Source organism: Gossypium hirsutum, chromosome A08 (genome assembly GCF_007990345.1).
Source record: "Gossypium hirsutum isolate 1008001.06 chromosome A08, Gossypium_hirsutum_v2.1, whole genome shotgun sequence".
Lineage (NCBI taxonomy): Eukaryota > Viridiplantae > Streptophyta > Magnoliopsida > Malvales > Malvaceae > Gossypium > Gossypium hirsutum.
The window spans coordinates 38,740,169-38,759,463 of record NC_053431.1 but is presented as its reverse complement, the minus strand read 5'-3'; the positions used below and the strand labels follow the sequence as shown (position 1 = coordinate 38,759,463).

Genomic DNA, 19,295 nt, shown 5'->3' with positions numbered 1-19,295 from the left:
GGGCTTCTAGGCATTCCAAAGCCTATAAGTACACCCTAGAAGAGGAGAAAAGGGGAGATGGAGAATAGGGGGTAAGGAATTACTCCAAGGAAGCCGATTGATCCTCTTAAAAGTTGGATTCATCATCAAGACTGAAGATCTCTCCTCAATTTCCCTTCAGGAGTTTTGGGTTTTCTTTATGTTTTGTATTCTTTATTCTTCTGAGCTGTTTTCTTATTTAGTTATGAACTAAAACCCATAAATACCTAAGGCGAATGAAACCTAAGACGAATCTTGTTATTATTTTCTGAATCGCATGATAAATAATTTAACTTGTTCTTAATTATGTATTCTTAATTCTTGTTTTGATACCCCAGGATACTGGTTCAAGACATGCTCTTATTCAGAGGAGGAATAGACCCTGTCTAAGAGTACTTTTGTCATAATTAAGCGGAGTTGATAACGCGCCTAGAAATAGGGTGACAAGATTTTGTCGAATTAGGGTGAAACCTAATAAGGGGATCCACAGATCAAGTAAATGCAACCCTAGAGTGTTAATTAGAGAAAAGTCTCGGTTATGCAATCTAGGGATTAGACGTTATTAGTCTTGAATAGGGATAATAACATAACTTAGGGATATCTACAGAACAAGTTGAATGAATAAATCGTCCGATTCGGAGTCAGAATAACAAGTAAAGTCTAGGTGGATTTTTCCTTAGGTATTGTCTCAAGTCAATCGATTTTCCCAAAAGCAATTCCCCAATTCTTTTCTCTGTGAGTTCTTAGTTTAGATAATTAGTTAATTAAAACAAAAACCCATTTTATTATTAGGCTAGACAATAAAAAGACAGTCATTACTAGTACTTTTTTTCCTTTGGGTTCGACAATCCAGTCTTGCTAAAACTATACTACTGTTCGATAGGTACACTTGCCTACATCGCGTTAATAGTTAGTTCAAGAAAGAGTAATTATAAATATTTAAAACCTATCACAAAACATTGCGATCAAGTTTTTGGCGCCATTGCCGGGGAACTAAAATATCAGGAACACTTAATTTTTATTACTTTAGCAATTTATATTTCTTGCAATTTAATTTAATTTAATTTAATTATTATTACTAATTAACTTCCTTTTTCCTTCTCTTGGCAGGTTTTCATAGTTTATGACTAGAAGAAACCCGTCGAGACCATTACTTTTTGATGAAGAAATCGATCACACAGTTCGTAGAAACCAAAGAGAAATAAGGTGAAGCTTAACATACATGGAGAACTAGCAAAAAGACGATACTCAACCCCCAACCGAAGAGATGGCTGAAAACCGAGGTAATCAGCTACCTCCTGCAATTACGGCTAATCAAAATCCAGCTCCACTACTATGTATGACTATGCTAAACCTTTTTTAACAGGAACTGAGTCAAGTATAGTTAGATCTGCTATTGCTGCAAATAATTTTGAACTGAAACCTAACAGAATTCAGATGATACAGCAGTTTGTTCAGTTTTATGGTTTGCAGGAAGAGGATCCCAACACTCACTTGGCGAATTTTCTGGAGTTTTGCGACACTTTCAAAATTAATGGTATTTCTGATGATGCCATTCACCTTCAGTTATTCCCTTTTTCACTGAGAAACAAAGCTAAACAGTGGTTGAACTCGTTACCACAAGGGTCCATCACTACTTGGGAACAAATGACAAAAAAATTCTACTAAAATATTTTCCGCCGACTAAAATGGCTAAGTTATGTAATGATATCTCTTCTTTTGTGCAGATGGACTTAGAAACACTTTACGATGCATGGGAGAGATACAAGGATCTATTTCGAAGGTGCCCTCACCGTGGGTTACCTTTATGGCTGCAAGGTCAAACTTTTTACAATGGTTGAATCCCTCAACAAGACAGATGATTGACACAGCTGCTGGAGGAACCATCAACAACAAAACACCTGAAGAGGCTTATGCATTCATTGAATAAATGTCACTGGAGTAAGCCAACAATAATAGCCGGTGTTTATAACGTCGACTCAGCTACTATGCTGTCAAATCAGGTAGAGCTTCTCAATAAAAAGATTGATGGTTTACTTGGTTCTACGCAGGTACATCCAGTAATGAGGTGTGACTCAAGTGGAGGAGGTGTACATATAGAATATCAATCCTTCAATCCTACAACTGAAGAGGAACAAGTCAACTATATAGGTAACAATAACTTTCGATCTCAAAATAACCCATACAGTAATACTTATAATGCAGGTCCTCATTTCTCTTGGGGTGGTCAACGGAATCAAAAGCCACAAAATTGTCAGGGTTTTCAACAGCCACCTTATCAACAAGAGAAGAAACCAAACCTTGAAGAGATGCTCTCTAAATTCATTTCGGTATCAGAAACCTGTTTCCAAAATACCGAGATAGCACTTAAGAATCAACAAGCATCGATCCAAGGGCTCGAAACTCAGATAGGCCAGTTATCCAAACTAATCTCCGAACGACCGCAAGGTAGCTTACCAAGTAATACTGAACCTAATCCAAGGGAACACCTCAACGCAATTAGTACTCAAGATAAGGAAGGATTCATTGCACCTGAGCCAGAATTGATGCAAGAAATTGTGATAAGCAAAGGTAAAAGTGAGGTAAGTCATAACAAAATAGTGAATAAAGATTATAGACCTCATGTCCCATACCCTAACACGACAAGGAAAGACCTCTCAGATGAACAATTCGGTAAATTTCTCAAACTTTTGAAAAAATTACATATTAACTTACCGTTTATTGAAGCTTTGTCGCAGATGCCAAATGCAATGAAAATTTTAAAAGAGCTTTTAGTAAATAAGCGGAAGTTGGACGAAGCATCACATGTAGAGCTAAACGCAATCTGCTTAGCTATTCTACAGAATAAGTTACCCCACAAATTGAAAGATCCAGGGAGTTTTACAATTCCTTGCTTAATTGGTAGTTTGGATATAAATTATACATTAGCTAATTTAGGGGCTAGTATAAACGTCATGCCTTACAAAATGTTTAAGCAACTAGGTCTTAGGAAACCTAAACAAACTAGGATGAGTATTCAATTGGCAGATAAAACTATAAGATTTCCTAGGAGTATTATTTAAGATGTACTGGTGAAAGTAGATAAGTTCATATTTCCCGTTGATTTCGTTGTTCTAGACATAGAGGAGGATAATAACACCCCTTTGATTTTAGGGAGGCCCTTTTTAGCAACTGCTAAAACAAATATTGATGTTGGCACATGTGAGCTTACACTTCGTGTGGGAGAGGAAACGGTCACCCTTCAAGCTCGTAATTTTGGCATCACATCGAACATTGAAGGCAATGGTCCACACCAATCTACAAGAACTGACAATATGACTTTGCAGAAATTGAGCTTCAAAGAAGCACATGAGCCATGTTTTAGAAATGATAGAGGACACATTCATGAAAAACGAAGGCTATGGATAGAGGAGCTAGACGAATGGCAAGCACATAAACCGAGAACACACGATAAACCAAAATTACACCAGAATGAGTTTGATACCTCCCCAAATTTAGTTAAGGTTGGTGATAAGGTCTTATTAGATGCCGCAGATCCCCACATTGTCACTACCACACCGAAAGAGGAAATCCATCTTACGGTACTCAGTATTTTTCCATTCGGTACGGTGGAGGTGAGTCATCCCAGGTTCAGCACTTTTAAGGTAAACAACACACGTTTAAAACCTTATTTTGATGAGACTGATAGCAGGAATGAGGAGTATAAACTCCTCGAACCACCATAACCATACAACGGAGAGGTAAGTCGAGCTTAGACTATAAATAAGCGCTTCTCGGGAGGTAACCCGAGCACTAACAATAGTAATATCTTTGAATTTTGGTATTTAACTCCTAACTTACTAATAGAAATCCTGAATATAGGTGTTTCCATAGAGACACGGCCAAGCACACGGGCGTGCTTAAGGCCATGTGAAAATAGGGCAAAAGATTTCCCCAACACGGGCTACGATTAAACACCACAGCCGTGCGATACGACCATGGTCGAGCCTACCAAAACAACACGGTCGTGTGACACGCCCGTGTGGAAGACCCGTGGTTGAAACTGAGAAACTAGCACGGGCGTGCAACACGCCCGTGTTTATCACCCATGGTCGAACCTGTTAAATTAACACGGGCGTGGGAGAAGTGAACAAAGCTAGAGACAGTCATACAACACAGCCGTGTGAACCCACACGCTTGAGGAACACGGGCATGTACTAAATGTCAGAAGCGCCCAAATTTTAAATTCGCGAATCACACAGGCTGAAATTGAGCGACACAGGCGTGTGCCATGGCCATGTGCCCAAAATCTATAAATACCCTGGACTATTCACTTTTTTCCCCATTCAAAAACCCTAACCCTAGCCGCTACAACTCCACAAAGCTCCCTGCTACGCCCGTGCGCCACCTTCAACTTCGTTTTGGATGCCCAATCTCTCTCCCTCTGCATTTGTTTACTCTCTTCACTTCAATTTTACTTATTACTAATGCTTATTATTACAATAATTTCCATTTCTTTTTAACTATCCTCCATTTCTGTTCATTACTTTATCATTTAGTTTGCTTTTTTAGTTAGTTATTATACATTGCATGTTAAATCAAGTGATTAGGAAACTTCATACCCATGATTTTACCATGCTCATTCTCATTCCCATGCCAATATCTCTCATGTAATTTGCATTGTTCAATTATTTCTTATACATTTCATATTGTTAGGAAAGCTTTATACTTTTACACATGCCATTACTACATACAATGAAAAAGTCATGAAATTATTATATTAGTTATGTTTAGTTGTGGCTGAAAGTCTGTTTTTAGTTGGAAATTTTATTCCTTTTACTTCGACCACTCATCAAGACGACTTGATGATTTTAATCACAGGTACCATGTCATCATCAAGAGGAAAGAAAACCGTCGTACCAGCTTCAAAGAAGAGGAAGGGAGCGTCCTCTTCCGCGGGCCCAACCGCGAAAATCCGTCACCCTCTCCTACAGTTTCCCCGAGGTCCCCAGGAAGAACTGTTCCAAATACTTCGGGCCTGACCCTTAATTGCAGGCCGCTGCATCGACTGGGCTACGGTAGAACAAGTCTAGATGGCGGATGCGATTCAGGCTCTCCTAACCACCGACCCTTGGGAGCTATTTTTCAGGATTATCAAGCCAACATACCTCAAGCTCACGATGAAACTATGCTCAACTTTCCATCTCCAGACTGTAATGACAAGGTATAATGATCCCAGCACAGTCCAGTTTCGCCTAGGCGGATTAATCCGCCAACTAAGCGTCCCAGAGCTCAGTTCTGCTCTAGCCCTATATACGGAGGAGTTCAGGGAGGAGAATAAACTACATGCACTCAGTCGCCACATACATTTATCGCCACATACTTTGGCTCCTAGCACGGCCTCGTACAATCCTAGCCACTCCAAGGCATCAGCTCTTCCACCATCCCTGAGATACTTGCACGCTATTTTAGCTCACACGATTATAAGGAGGCGAGAGAGCACTGGCATTGTCAACACCCACAACGTCTACCTCTTATGGTGCATGTCGTAAGGACACGTCATCGACCTTACCTATTTCATCACCCTTGCAATTTAGCACCAGACGGAGCGGCATCGGAAGGGGTTCATCTCCATTGTCCCCTATGTGACTAGGCTGGCACGACACTTCGGGCTCCTCAATTCCGTGGCCCAAGAATCATCCCTCACCCTTATCGGCCAGATGTCTCCACAAGGCATCTCGAGCATGCTTAGCATGAGGATGATCGAGAGGCACCGAGGAACCTACCCCCCTAGTATCGTCTCGCCCAATCTACCGAGGAGGAGGCCTACGAGGACATTCCTGATGATGTCCCCCCACAGCACGAGGATCCACCGACTCAGCCACCATAACCCTCTCGTCCAGTTCATATGGCGACTTCATATGCTGACATCTCTGAGCGCCTTACCCGACTCGAGTAGCAGTGTTTTCAATGATTTGACAACATTGATGCTACTCTATAGCAGATTTGTCAGCACCTCCACATCTCATCGCCAGTCCTACCTCGCGAACCATCCAGCGATGAAGATGTTTAGAAATATTTATTTATTATTTTATGTTTTTAATTTTTATTGAAACTACTTTTTATTTTTGTTAGATTTTAGAATTTTATTTTTTAATTATTAATTTTGGTTATTTCATTTCGAGTACTTATTCTTCCTAATATCCCCTAAAAAGTTCCTGATTTTATCACAGTTATATAGAGCTCTTAAGCTCATCATCACATAGGAACAAAAACTCCACCGGGAAAGGTTCTCCACGATTGCCATGTCCTGCTCGACCATGACCATAGCTACCACTAGATATAGTATTCTTTTGGCGCAGGACTTATAGCCTAATAAACCTCTACGACTGCCGAAGTATCTGTAACACCCCAAACCCGGCCCAGACGTTATGGTCGAATCTGACGCGCCACATTGAAGTTAAAAATCCATGTTTCATTTTAGTGCTTTAAAACCCGACTTTTGTTAAGCTGACAAAGTGAATGGGAGCTGGGCACCAGGTAGGAATCCGTAACAGAGGAGGTGAGCCATGAAGGCTACTTAAGTACCTAGCTCTTCGGTTGGATCCAATCCTATACATGCCCACAACCATTACCACACTTAGTTATATCGATTTGAAATTTATTTATGTGGATATCTTTGAGAAATCGGATAATCGTAACTTTGTGTTGTTTGGAAAACAAGTGTCATTTTGAAAACACGTCCTAAGTCTAGCCCATTCATTATCAACCAGTTTAAAGTTATTAAAAATATTATAATCCCAGAAAAGAAAGAAAATCAAATCAAAATGGCCTTATTACACCCCAAAAATAAATAATAAATAAAGCAAACTTAATGAAAACCAAACACTTATTCAAAAGCCCAAAGGCGATCACCGTGGCCACTCTGAATCCCCTCTGATTCCAAGTCCCCAAATCAAGACTCACCTGCAAGGTTAAGGAAAGGGGGTGAGTTTGGAAACACAATGTGTAACAAGCCCCTTTCAAAGCCCAAAGCAATATCAGCCTGCTGGGCCTAAGCCCACATCTAATCTCAACATATACTAGGCCGAAGCCTTTTCATATTTCATATTTCATAACACTGGGCCGAAGCCTTTACTGTAAACGGTATGGCCCGTAGGCCCATTTCATTATCACTAGTAATGTCAATGAAAGAATGAATGCAAGCCAATTCAGGGAGACTACTCGACCCACCATCCGCTACTATCCAACCGTACCAGCCAACACACCATGTGGGGAATGATTCGACCCACCCAACCAACACACCACTGGCAGCATAGCTGCTTTATCATGTAACGGAGGCCTAGCCTCTTTTAACAACTGGGGCAAAGCCCTTTTGATAAACTGGGGCAAAGCCCTTTTCAATAAACTGGGGCATAAGCCCTTTTGCACTTCCTCCATCCATATAAAAACCCAACCCAAAGCAATTATGAATACATCATGTGCATCTCATACATATCATGTACATATCATACATGTCATGTGCATATCATATCGACCATGTATATCATATCCCACGTATCAAATTTATAAGTAAACCCTAGGGGTATAATGGTCATTTTTACCTAGGGGCAAAATAATCATTTTCATATTATAAAGGTAATTTCATAATTCTACCAAATATTAGGGTTTTCCATGTTCATTATTAGTTACTAACAATTCATATGTTCTAAACAGCGATTCTGGCCTATTTTTAGCGCAACCGAGTTATTGGGCGAAAAAACCCTAATAGGCCCTACTTAGCCGATTTTGTCATCTAGGCCCATTTAGCCTATATTCCATAATGTTGTTACCATTATTAATGCACAATTTAACAGGTTTTCATTTTCTATCAATTTTACCCAAAAGGGCCCGAAAGCCCATTGGGCCCAACTTCAGCCCCTCGAGGCCCAACTTACCGTCATGCCAAGAATCGTACTCTTACCTGTTCCAACGATCCCATACATCAACTTAGCGAATCTAACTAACCAATGAGCGTTCTCCTGCTCACAAGTCCTCGGAATGCCAGAATTTCGGCATTTTGGCTTTTCGGCATTTATCGTTTTAAGCTATGAAAAAGGGTTCGTTACACACCTGTTTTGCGATATTCCTCGACGAGATCTCCTACACGATTTCTCCTATAATCAACCGTTAATAGATCAGCTCACAATAATTGAACCAAATCGAGAACCATCTAATATCAACACTTACACATTCGGCCACCCTCCATAATGGCCTTAGGAACCTTACCTTTGCCGAAATTGATGACTAGTTCTAGCCACTCTGATGATCCAAACTAATCCAAGTCGACCCTACGCCTTGCTGGTCCTCCACTAAAGAAACCATAAAAAGATTAAAGAAAAACCAAATATAGCCTATACCCACATTCGGCCATCTCCTAAACTATAGGGGTTTCGACTTTTGTCAATAGTTACTATAGGAATCGTTTAGAGTTCGAGCACTTACCATAGTCTCTCCTCTTTAATCCGTTTATGCCTAGAAGATAAGGGAATTGGCCACTAAAAAGTGAAAAGAGAAAGAGGGTTGCTGGTCAACAAAGAATCGACACCACCTAGTCTCAACAGATTCTGGCTTTTGCGGTCTTTCGGCAGTAGTGGTGGTAAGAAAAACAATAGGTGAACGAAGGGGAGTAGTGGGCTAGTTTTGGAAAAGAAAAAAGGAAGAAAAGATGAATGGGAGGGAGGTAGATTTGGCTGGAAAAGAAAAGAGAGAAAAAGACTACATCAAAAGGATAAAACGGTACAACCTAGACCCTAATGCCGAAAATCCCTAACTAAAACCCCTCTGCCGAAATCCCCTCTCTAATCCCCTCAATTCGGCTAAGCTCTATCCTTCTCTCAAATCCCTAAAATCTCTCCCCTTATCCCTCCTTAATCCATGCATATGACTGTTTCAAACTCTCTCCCACAAAGTTCCATCTAGCTTTAAACTCTATTATGCACAAGCATAAAAATAACATTACCTTTGCCATCCCAGGGAATCGAACCCAGGTCTTCCCCCAACACTTACACGCCACCTTTCTAGCTCCCTAGTGGCGTCACTTAGCCACTTTACCAAAGGCTCATTTGTGTTACATTTTACCCACAAATTTTAATAAGACCACCTATCCAAGGCCCTTAACTTTTTAAGTCCAAAATTAAAAAATTCCACCGGGTTTTTGGCCAACCCATGGGCCTTCCATAAGCCCATTTACCTACCCAAATTATGAATTCCACAACCAAATACGAAATTTTAAAAACTTTACCAAAATATCGAGAATCGCGAAAAACTCGAAAATCAGGATGTTACAACTCTACCCTCCTTAAAGAAATTTCGACCTCGAAATTTACCTGATCCAAACAGTTGAGGGTACTGCTGACGCATTGCCTCTTTAGTCTCCCAAGTAGCTTCTTCCTTGCCATGGTTCCTCCAAAGTACCTTCACTAATGGGACTGACTTCCTTCTCAACACCTTGACTTCGCGATCAAGTATTTGCACAGGTTCCTCTTCGAAAGTCAAATGTGACTGTACTTCGATTTCTGCAACTAGCACGATATGAGTTGGGTCCGAACGATATTGCCTTAGCATGGACACATGAAAAACGTCATGAATACGATCCAGTTCTGGAGTAACTCTAGTTGATAAGCCACCGGCCCTATCCGCTTAATAATTCGGTAAGGCCCAATAAACCGTGGGCTCAACTTACCCTTCTTACCAAATCTCAATAACTTCTTCCAAGGCGAAACTTTCAAAAAAACCATGTCCCCTACAACATATTCAATATCCTTATGTTTCAGATCAGCATAAGACTTTTGTCGATCCGCTGCCTCCTTTAACTGATTCCTGATCACCTTAATCTTGTCTTCAGTATCTGTTACCAGCTCTGGCCCAAGTACTTGCCTTTCCCCCAATTCTTCCCAACAAGTAAGCGAACGACACCTTTGCCCATATAGTGCCTCGTAAGGAGCCATCTGAATACTTGCTTGGTAGCTGTTGATATACGCGAACTCTGCCAATGGCAAATAGTCCTCCCAGCTGCCCCTAAACTCAATAACACAACCTCTCAACATGTCTTCTAAAATCTGAATGACCCTCTCTGACTGCCCATCCGACTGAGGGTGAAAAGCAGTACTGAAATCCAATCGCGTTCCCAACGCCTCATGCAACTTCTGCCAAAACCGAGATGTCAACCTTAGGTCTCGATCAGAAATTATCGATATTGGCACCCTATGCAACCGCACTATCTCCACCACATACAACTTTGCCAGCTTCTGAAGTGAGTAATGGTTTGGACAGGTATGAAATGGGCAGATTTCGTGAGCCTATCCACAATTACCCAAACCGAATCCTTCTTAGAAGGTGTCAATGGCAACCCAAAACAAAATCCATAGTTACCTTTTCCCACTTCCAAAGCGGTATCTTTACCGGCTGTAACAATCCTAAAGGTAGTTGATGCTCAGCCTTCACTTGTTGACATGTCAAACATCTCCCCACAAATTCGGTCACTTCTCATTTAAGCCCAGGCCACCAATATAGTTCTCGCAAGTCTCGATACAACTTACTCCCTCTTGGATGCATAGCACAAGGTCCCTTATGTGCCTCTTTCAAAATCATCAATCTCAAGTCGGAGTCCTTTGGCATACAAATTCTTCCTCAAAAACAAAGAACTCCCTCGCTATTTAACCCAAAGTCTGGATTCTCCCCCTTCTCCACTTGCTGAAATCGAGAAACCAACGACTCATCTTCCAACTGTTGCTTCTTAATCTGTTCTACCCAAGTCGGTTTCACTTGTAATTCTGCCAATAAGCTTCCATCATCATAAAAACTTAGACAAGCAAACATTGCCTTCAACTCCGCCACAGCCCTTCGACTTAACGATCAGCCACGACATTTGCATTACCTGGATGGTACTCAATCGAACAGTTATAGTCCTTTAAAAACTCTATCCACCTTCGCTGTCTAAGATTCAGCTCCTTTTGATTCAGTAAGTACTTAAGACTCTTGTGATCCGTATAGGTGATGCATTTCTCCCCATACAAGTAATGCCTCCATATCTTAAGCGCGAAAATCACCGCTGCCAACTCCAAGTCATGTGTAGGATAGTTCACCTCGTGAGGGTTAAGCTATCGTGAAGCATAAGCGACCACCTTACCCTCTTACATCAACACGCAGCCCAAACCTATATGTGACGCGTCGCTGTAAACAGTGAAATCCTTACCAAACTCTGGCTGAATCAACACTGGCGCTTCTGTCAAAACCTTCTTCAGTTTCTCAAAAGCCTCTTACTGCTTATTCGTCCACACGAAAGGTGCTCCCTTCCTTATAAGTTTCGTTAACGGTGCTGCCAACACAGAAAATCCTTCAACGAATCTCTGATAATAACCTGCCAACCCCAGAAAACTTCAAATCTCTGTTACCGACTTCGGTGGCTTCCATTCCAGAATTGCCTCAATCTTTCGAGGGTCCACCTTGATCCCCTTAGCAAACACAACATGCCCCAATAAAGTGACTTCCTTCAGCCAAAACTCGCACTTACTAAACTTTGCATAAAGTTGCTTTTCCCTTAGCACTTGTAGCACAACACCAAGATGCTCATCATGCTTCTCTTTCGTTTCCAAATACACTAAGATATCGTCAATAAAAACGACTATGAACCAATCCAAGTATGGCTGGAACACCCGATTCATTAAATCCATGAATGCTGTCGGTGCATTAGTCAAACCAAAAGGCATTACCAGAAAATCGTAATGACCATATCGAGTCCTGAATGCCGTCTTATAAATATCCACTTCTTTAACTCTCAACTGATGATATCCTGACCGAAGGTCGATCTTAGAAAATACTGAGGCTCCTCTTAGTTGATCAAACAGATCGTCAATTCTTGGTAACGGATACTTGTTCTTGATGGTCACTTTATTCAACTGTCGATAGTTAATACATATTCGCATAGTCCCATCTTTCTTCTTTACGATCAACACTGGTGCGGCCCACGGGGAAACACTTGGTCTTATAAACCCTCTATCCAACAATTCCTGAATCTGAGCTTTCAATTCTACCAACTCCTTAGGTGCCATCCTATAAGGCGCAATCCTATAAGGCGCAATGGACACAGGACTTGTTCTAGGTAACAAGTCAATTCCGAACTCGACTTCTCTGCTCGGGGGTAATCCAGGAAGTTCCTCTGAGAACACATCTTGAAATTCCTTAATGGGCCTAACCGACTCTACCGTTATCTCCTCCAGTTCAGTTTGACTTACCAAAGCCAAGTACGCATCACAACCTTTCCGCATCAACTTCTCGGCCCTTAAAGCCGAAACAACATTGGACAAATAATTCCTTCGTTCCCCTATGACCATTATCTCCTTATCTTTGGCAGTTCTTAGTACCATTCTCTTTGCAGCAAATCCAACGTCGCCTTATGCTTAGTTAGCTAGTCCATTCCCAAGATAAGATCAAAATCCTCAAATGGCAACTCCATCAAATCTCCATCAAAAATCTTACCTTGTGTCTCTAAAGGCACCGCACTAAAGAGTTTATCTACCTTAACCGAGTGCCCTAAAGGGCTTATCACTGATACCCCACTCACAGTCTCCTCAGGAAGCACACCCAATTCCCCAGATACATCACAAGCAACATACGAGTGAGTGGAACCCACATCAATCAAAGCAGTGTAAGGCGTGCTATGAATGAAGAACGTACCAGTTATAACATCAGGAGCGTACCCTCTTCACGACGTCGTGCAGCATAAACCAATGTCGGCTGTCGAGCTTTAGCATGTCTATCACCCCTGCCAGATGCCCCACGTCCTCGTCCATTTCCATAGCCACCTTTACCTTGCCCACGACCTCTCTGTGGCGGTGGTCCTTTGTGGTTGGACATCCCTTTGCTCTGCAGCTAGTTCCTAAGCTGTTTTCCGAGGACACTCTCTGAACTTATGCTCCTTGGGCCCACATCGAAAACATGCTCCAGTTCGTTTCCATCACTCCCCCATATGCACCTTACCACAGTCCCTGTAAGCCTGCGGTCTACAAGTATTTACTGGAACTGCTCCAACCGGTTTCTCCATCCTTGCTCTTTTAACATTCTGATTCATAGCACTTGAGGGTCTAAAATCCCTCTTAAATCTCGGTCGATCCTTCTCACAATTCTACCGCTCAGTCCGCTTTACCTCCTTGGCTATCTTAGCCTTCTCTACCAACGCAGCAAAACCACGCTCCCCCTGCGGGGCTATCAATATCCTAAGCTCATCGCAGAGGCCATCCTCAAACTGAACACTGCGCTTATACTCAGTTGCAACTATCCCGCTGGCATATCGACTCAGCCTCAAAAACTCAGCCTCATACTCCGTGACAGTCTTATTACCCTGAGTCAGATTCAAAAATTCCTTCCGACGAGCATCCACATAACTCGCTCCAACATACCTCCCCTTAAAAGAAGTTTTGAACAATTCCCAGGTTACTCGCTCAATCAGGGTACTCTCCTTTACGGTGATCCACCATCGGTATGCCTCGTCTCGTAGCAGTGACACAACCCCCTTCAACTTTTGCTCCACAGAGCAATCTAGATCGTCCATGATTCGCTCTGTTGCCTCTAGCCAATATTCAGCCACATTTGGGGCTACTCCCGATACGCCCCTAAAAACTTCTGCTCCGTTGGCCCGGAGTCGCTCCGATATGGATCCCCTATTCACTGTCCCAGTGCTAGCACCAACAACTCTTTCTAAAACCCTTAACATGGCTTGGGACAAAGCATCATCCCCCATAGCCCGATCATAAGACCCAGTCTCTGTTGCCTGTGGCACATATGCCTCCTCAGCTGGCCTATGCCCCGAGAATGAAGATTTAGCTTGCACCCTTCCGTAACCACGTCATCGGCCTCGTCCACGAGTTCCTCTTGTACTCATATCGACTTATCTGATTACGAATTTCATGACATTAGTATAATGTTCAATTGTTTATTACGAGATGTCTTATGGAAATATAAGAGTTCAAGGATTGTTTTCGCATCGTTGTAGCCTAGCTACAGTTTTCATTCCTACTGTTTTACAGTTCTACCCTATCTAAAGTATCAAAGTAGGCTCTTAGTTCTATTTATAGCATCATATCATTATCACATAACATAAAGAGAATATACTTACAGACTTGGTGCCGGGGATTCAGTGCCACTTCATTCTCCAATCCAAAAACCACAAACCATGTATTTAATCACAAAAATAAAATAAAATATCTTAAAAATTGAGAAAAAATACCCTTGTTTTGAAATTCTCCATTTTAGACCCGTTTTAAAAACCCAGAAAAACTTAAACCATTTTAGCATGTATACCTTTGTAAAACATTTTTGAGAAGATCTTTTCAAAACTATTTCCAAAAATACCCTTCTTGGTAAATTTTTTTCGAAAAGTTTTTCGGACCCGATCCACAGCCGAGTTGTTGCAACCGGGCTCTGATACCACTAAATGTAACACCCCAAACCCGGCCCAGACGTTATGGCCGAATTTGACGTGCCACATTGATGTTAAAAATCCATGTTTCGTTTTAGTGCTTTAAAACCCAACTTTTGTTAAGCTAACAAATTGAATGGGAGCTGGGCACTAGGTAGGAATCCGTAACAGAGGAGGTGAGCCATGAAGGCTGCTTAAGTACCAAGCTCTTTAGTTGGATCCAATCCTAGACATGCCCACAACCATTGCCACACTTAGTTGTATCGATTTGAAATTTATTTACGTGGATATCTTTGAGAAATCGGATAATCGTAACGTTGTGTTGTTTGGAAAACAAGTGTCCATTTGGAAACATGTCCTAAGTCTAGCCCATTCATTATCAACCAGTTTAAAGTTAATAAAAATATTGTAATCCCAGAAAAGAAAGAAAATCAAATCAAAATGGCCTTATTACAACCCAAAAATAAATAATAAATAAAGCAAACTTAATGAAAACCAAACACTTATTCAAAAGCCCAAAGGTGATCACCGTGGCCACTCTGAATCCCCTTCGACTCCAAGTCCCCAAATCAAGGCTCACCTGCAAGGTTAAGGAAAGGGGGTGAGTTTGGAAACTCAATGTGTAACAAAGCCCTTTTAGAGCCCAAAGCAATATCAGCCTGCTAGGCCTAAGCCCACATCCAATCTCACCATATACTGGGCTGAAGCCTTTACTGTAAACGGTATGGCCTGTAGGCCCATTTCATTCTCATGAGTAATGTCAATAAAAGAATGAATGCAAGCCCATTCGGGGAGATTACTCGACCCACCATCCGCTAATCTCCACCTGTACCAACCAACAGACCATGTGGGGAATGATTCGACCCACCCAACCAACACACCACTGGCAGCATAGCTGCTTTATCATGTAATTGGAGGCCTAGCCTCTTTTAACAACTGGGGCAAAGCCCTTTTGATAAACTGGGGCAAAGCCCTTTTCAATAAACTGGGGCATAAGCCCTTTTGCACTTCCTCCATCCATATAAAAACCCAACCCAATGCAATTATGAATACATCATGTGCATCTCATACATATCATGTGCATATCATATCGACCATGTATATCATATCCCACGTATCAAATTTATAAGTAAACCCTAGGGGTATAATGGTCATTTTTACCTAGGGGCAAAATAGTCATTTTCGTATTATAAAGGTAATTTCATAATTCTACCAAATATTAGGTTTTTCCATGTTCATTATTAGTTACTAACAATTCATATGTTCTAAACAGCGATTCTGGCCTAATTTTAAAGTAACCGAGTTATTGGGACAAAAACCCCTAATGGGCCCTACTTAGCCGATTTTGTCATCTAGGCCCATTTAGCCTATATTCCATAATGTAGTTACCATTCTTAATGCGCAATTTAACAGGTTTTCATTTTCTACCAATTTTACTCAAATGGGCCCGAAAGCCCATTGGGCCCAACTTCAGCCCCTCGAGGCCCAACTTACCGTCATGCAAAAAATCGTGCTCTTACCTGTTCCAATGATCCCGATCATCAACTTAGCGAATCTAACTAACCAATGAGCGTTCACTTGCTCACAAGTCCTTGGAATGCCAGAATTTTGGCATTTCGGCTTTTCGGTATTTATCGTTTTAAGCTATGAAAAAGGGTTCGTTACACACCTGTTTTGCGATATTCCTCGACGAGATCTCCTACACGATTTCTCCTATAATCAACCGTTAATAGACCAGCTCACAATACTTGAACCAAATCGAGAACCATCTAATATCAAGACTTACACATTCGGCCTCCCTCCATAATGGCCTTAGGAACCTTACCTTTGCCGAAATTGATGACTAGTTCTAGCCACTCCGATGATCCAAACTAATCCAAGTCGACCCTACACCTTGCTTCTCCTCTACTAAAGAAACCATAAAAAGATTAAAGAAAAACCAAATAGAGCCTATACCCATATTCGGCCATCTCCTAAACTATAAGGGTTTCGACTTTTGTCAACAGTTACTATGGGAATCGTTTAGAGTTCGAGCACTTACCACAGTCTCTCCTCTTGAATCTTTTTATGCCTAGAAGATAAGGGAATTGGCCACTAAAAAGTGAAAAGAGAAAGAGGGTTGCTGGTCAACAAAGAATCGGCACCACCTAGTCTTCACAGATTCTGGCTTTTGTGGTCTTTCCGCAGTAGTGGTGGTAAGAAAAACAATAGGTGAACGAAGGGGAATAGTGGGCTGGTTTTGGAAAAGAAAAAAGGAAGAAAAGATGAATGGGAGGAAGGTAGATTCGGCTGGAAAAGAAAAGAGAGAAAAAGACTACACCAAAAGGAGAAAACGACACAACCTAGACCCTAATGCCGAAAATCCCTAACTAAAACCCCTCTGCCAAAATCCCTTCTCTAATCCCCTCAATTCGGTTAAGCTCTATCCTTCTCTCAAATACCTAAAATCGCTCCCCTTATCCCTCCTTAATCCATGCATCTGACTGTTTCAAACTCTCTCCCACAGAGTTCCATCCAGCTTTAAACTCTAGCATGCACAAGCATAAAAATAACATTACCTTTGCCATCCCAGGGAGTCGAACCCAGGTCTTCCCCCAACACTTACACGCCACCTTTATAGCTCCCTAGTGGCGTCACTTAGCCACTTTACCAAAGGCTCATTTGTGTTACATTTTACCCATAAATTTTAATAGGACCACCTATCCAAGGCCCCTAACTTCTTAAGTCCAAAATTCAAAAATTCCACCGGGTTTTTGGCAAACACATGGGCCTTCCATAAGCCCATTTACCTACCCAAATTATGAATTCCACAACCAAATACCAAATTTTAAAAACTTTACCAAAATATCGAGAATCGCGAAAACCCAAAAATCAAGATGTTACAGTATCCTCCTCCACTCTCGAACCAATCACTCTTCAAAACTCCAGTTCGAGGAGTTCATCATACAAGAAGTTTCACTTCTCTCTCTATCTTATTTTTATACTCTAATATCTATCTTTGTACATTGAGGGCAATGTACATCTTAAGTTTGGGGGGTATTTATTTCATTACCAGAAAAATCCCTGAATAATCATCTTGTTCTCTTGAAAATCTCTCATATCATATTTAGGATAAATTTTAATTAATTTATGATTTTGATTGATATATCTTGAATTAAAACTTAGGGATTTATGCATTGATTATTTAAACTTTAAGACATTAGAGAATCAAGCATGATAAGTTGATTTTTAAGAATTTAAAATTATAGGTTGTTTCCCCAAGTCTAGGTATTACTTTGAATTGGAATTCATGAGTCTAAACATCAAAAAGCCATAATTTTTGTGAGAGTTTTGAGCCTTTTGAGCATCTATTAATCCTTTCATGCTGACTTTTATTATTGCTTTGAGTGCGTCAGTATTGAACTGTTATTCTAGAACTTGCTTGATTATGCATGTCAAGACCACACCATTTGATTTGATATGTCAAAATGATTAAGGCACTTAGGATTAACCCACTCATGCCATGAAAACCCTACCTCCACGATTAACCCCTAGTAAACCTCCTTGAGCCTAACAAACCATTTCTTGTATTACCCTTAATATTAACCTTTAACCCATTATTGTTGAAATCCCCTAAATTAATCCCTATTTTTGTCGAGATTTGAGTTGAATGGACTGCCTAGCTATGTTTTGTTCTTAATAGTTAGTCTATATTATTTTAACTTGTTCTTAAAAAAAAACACTATGTATACATATCTGTACTTTTATTTTCTGAGAGAAGCTCTCTCGTACGCAAGTGAAGATTAACTCTTTTTCTAGTTAGGGAATTTTTCAATTTAATCTCGATTCTAACCCTTTCTTTTAGCTTGTGACCACACCCCCTAACCAAGCCTCACTACGACCCTCTAATGCCTATGGTAATGACTTTTCATTATTCACTATTGAGTGTTTCATTTATTGTCCTTAAACACCTCGAACGATTTGAGTGAATCTTTAGTGAAGATGTGAAACTTTGTGATATTCTAAATCAAAGGTAATTACTTAGATGCGGGAAGCACCTAAGTTTGCATGACTAAATACTCAACTTGGAATGTTTGAAACTTTTATGTTCTTTTAGTTGAATTCTCAATGTATGATTACTTATGGATTAATGTGAGATATTATCGATAGAAATTATAAGTTGAGAAGAATTTATTTTGATTATGTGTTGAGAATTTTGCTTGAGGACAAGCAAATGCTTAAGTGTGGGGGTATTTGATAAACTGTAAATTATACAAATTTTTACCCCATGTTTAATGCATTTTATGGATGATTTCTCATTAGAATCAGTGAATTCGATGCTCCTAATGCTTTCATTTCATGTTTTATACTTTGGAGAGCATAAGAGAGCGAAAGAAATGAGAAACGGGCTAAAAACGGAGAAAATGGGCCAAAGTACAAAATCAACACGGCCTGGACCTCCTCACACGGGCAGACCACATGTGTAACACCCTGAATTTGGGCCTAGAAGTTTTGGGCCTTGAGCATGGGAGCAGTTGAAGGCAGCTTATAATATTATGTTGTGCATGCAAATTTCGTTAATGAAGGCTTGTTTTAGTGGTTAAGTGTGTTGAGAAGTGTTGGAGAAGTCCTGGGTTTAAACCTGGACTCTAGCAAAAAATTTGGTTTAAGGTCAATCAAACCCTGGGTGTAGTAGGTAGGCCTTAAGAATATTATTGGAGAAATTGTGACACAAAAAACCTTATGGCTAAGTGGCAAGTGGCGTGTAGAGCATTTGAGGGGAGGCATGGGTTCGAATCCCATAGCAAGAAAAGACCATTTATTTTACTAACAGGGGGCGGCAAGAGTTGGTGTTGAATTT

The 19,295-nt window shown here is 40.8% G+C and overlaps 1 non-coding gene across 1 annotated transcript; it reads right to left on the bottom strand.

The window, feature by feature from the left end:
• Window positions 1-1,712: 1,712 nt before the first annotated feature.
• LOC121205379 (small nucleolar RNA R71) lies at window positions 1,713-1,819 on the bottom strand. Its single transcript, XR_005900458.1, has one exon. It is a non-coding gene; the product is annotated as a small nucleolar RNA R71 (small nucleolar RNA).
• Window positions 1,820-19,295: the final 17,476 nt, after the last annotated feature.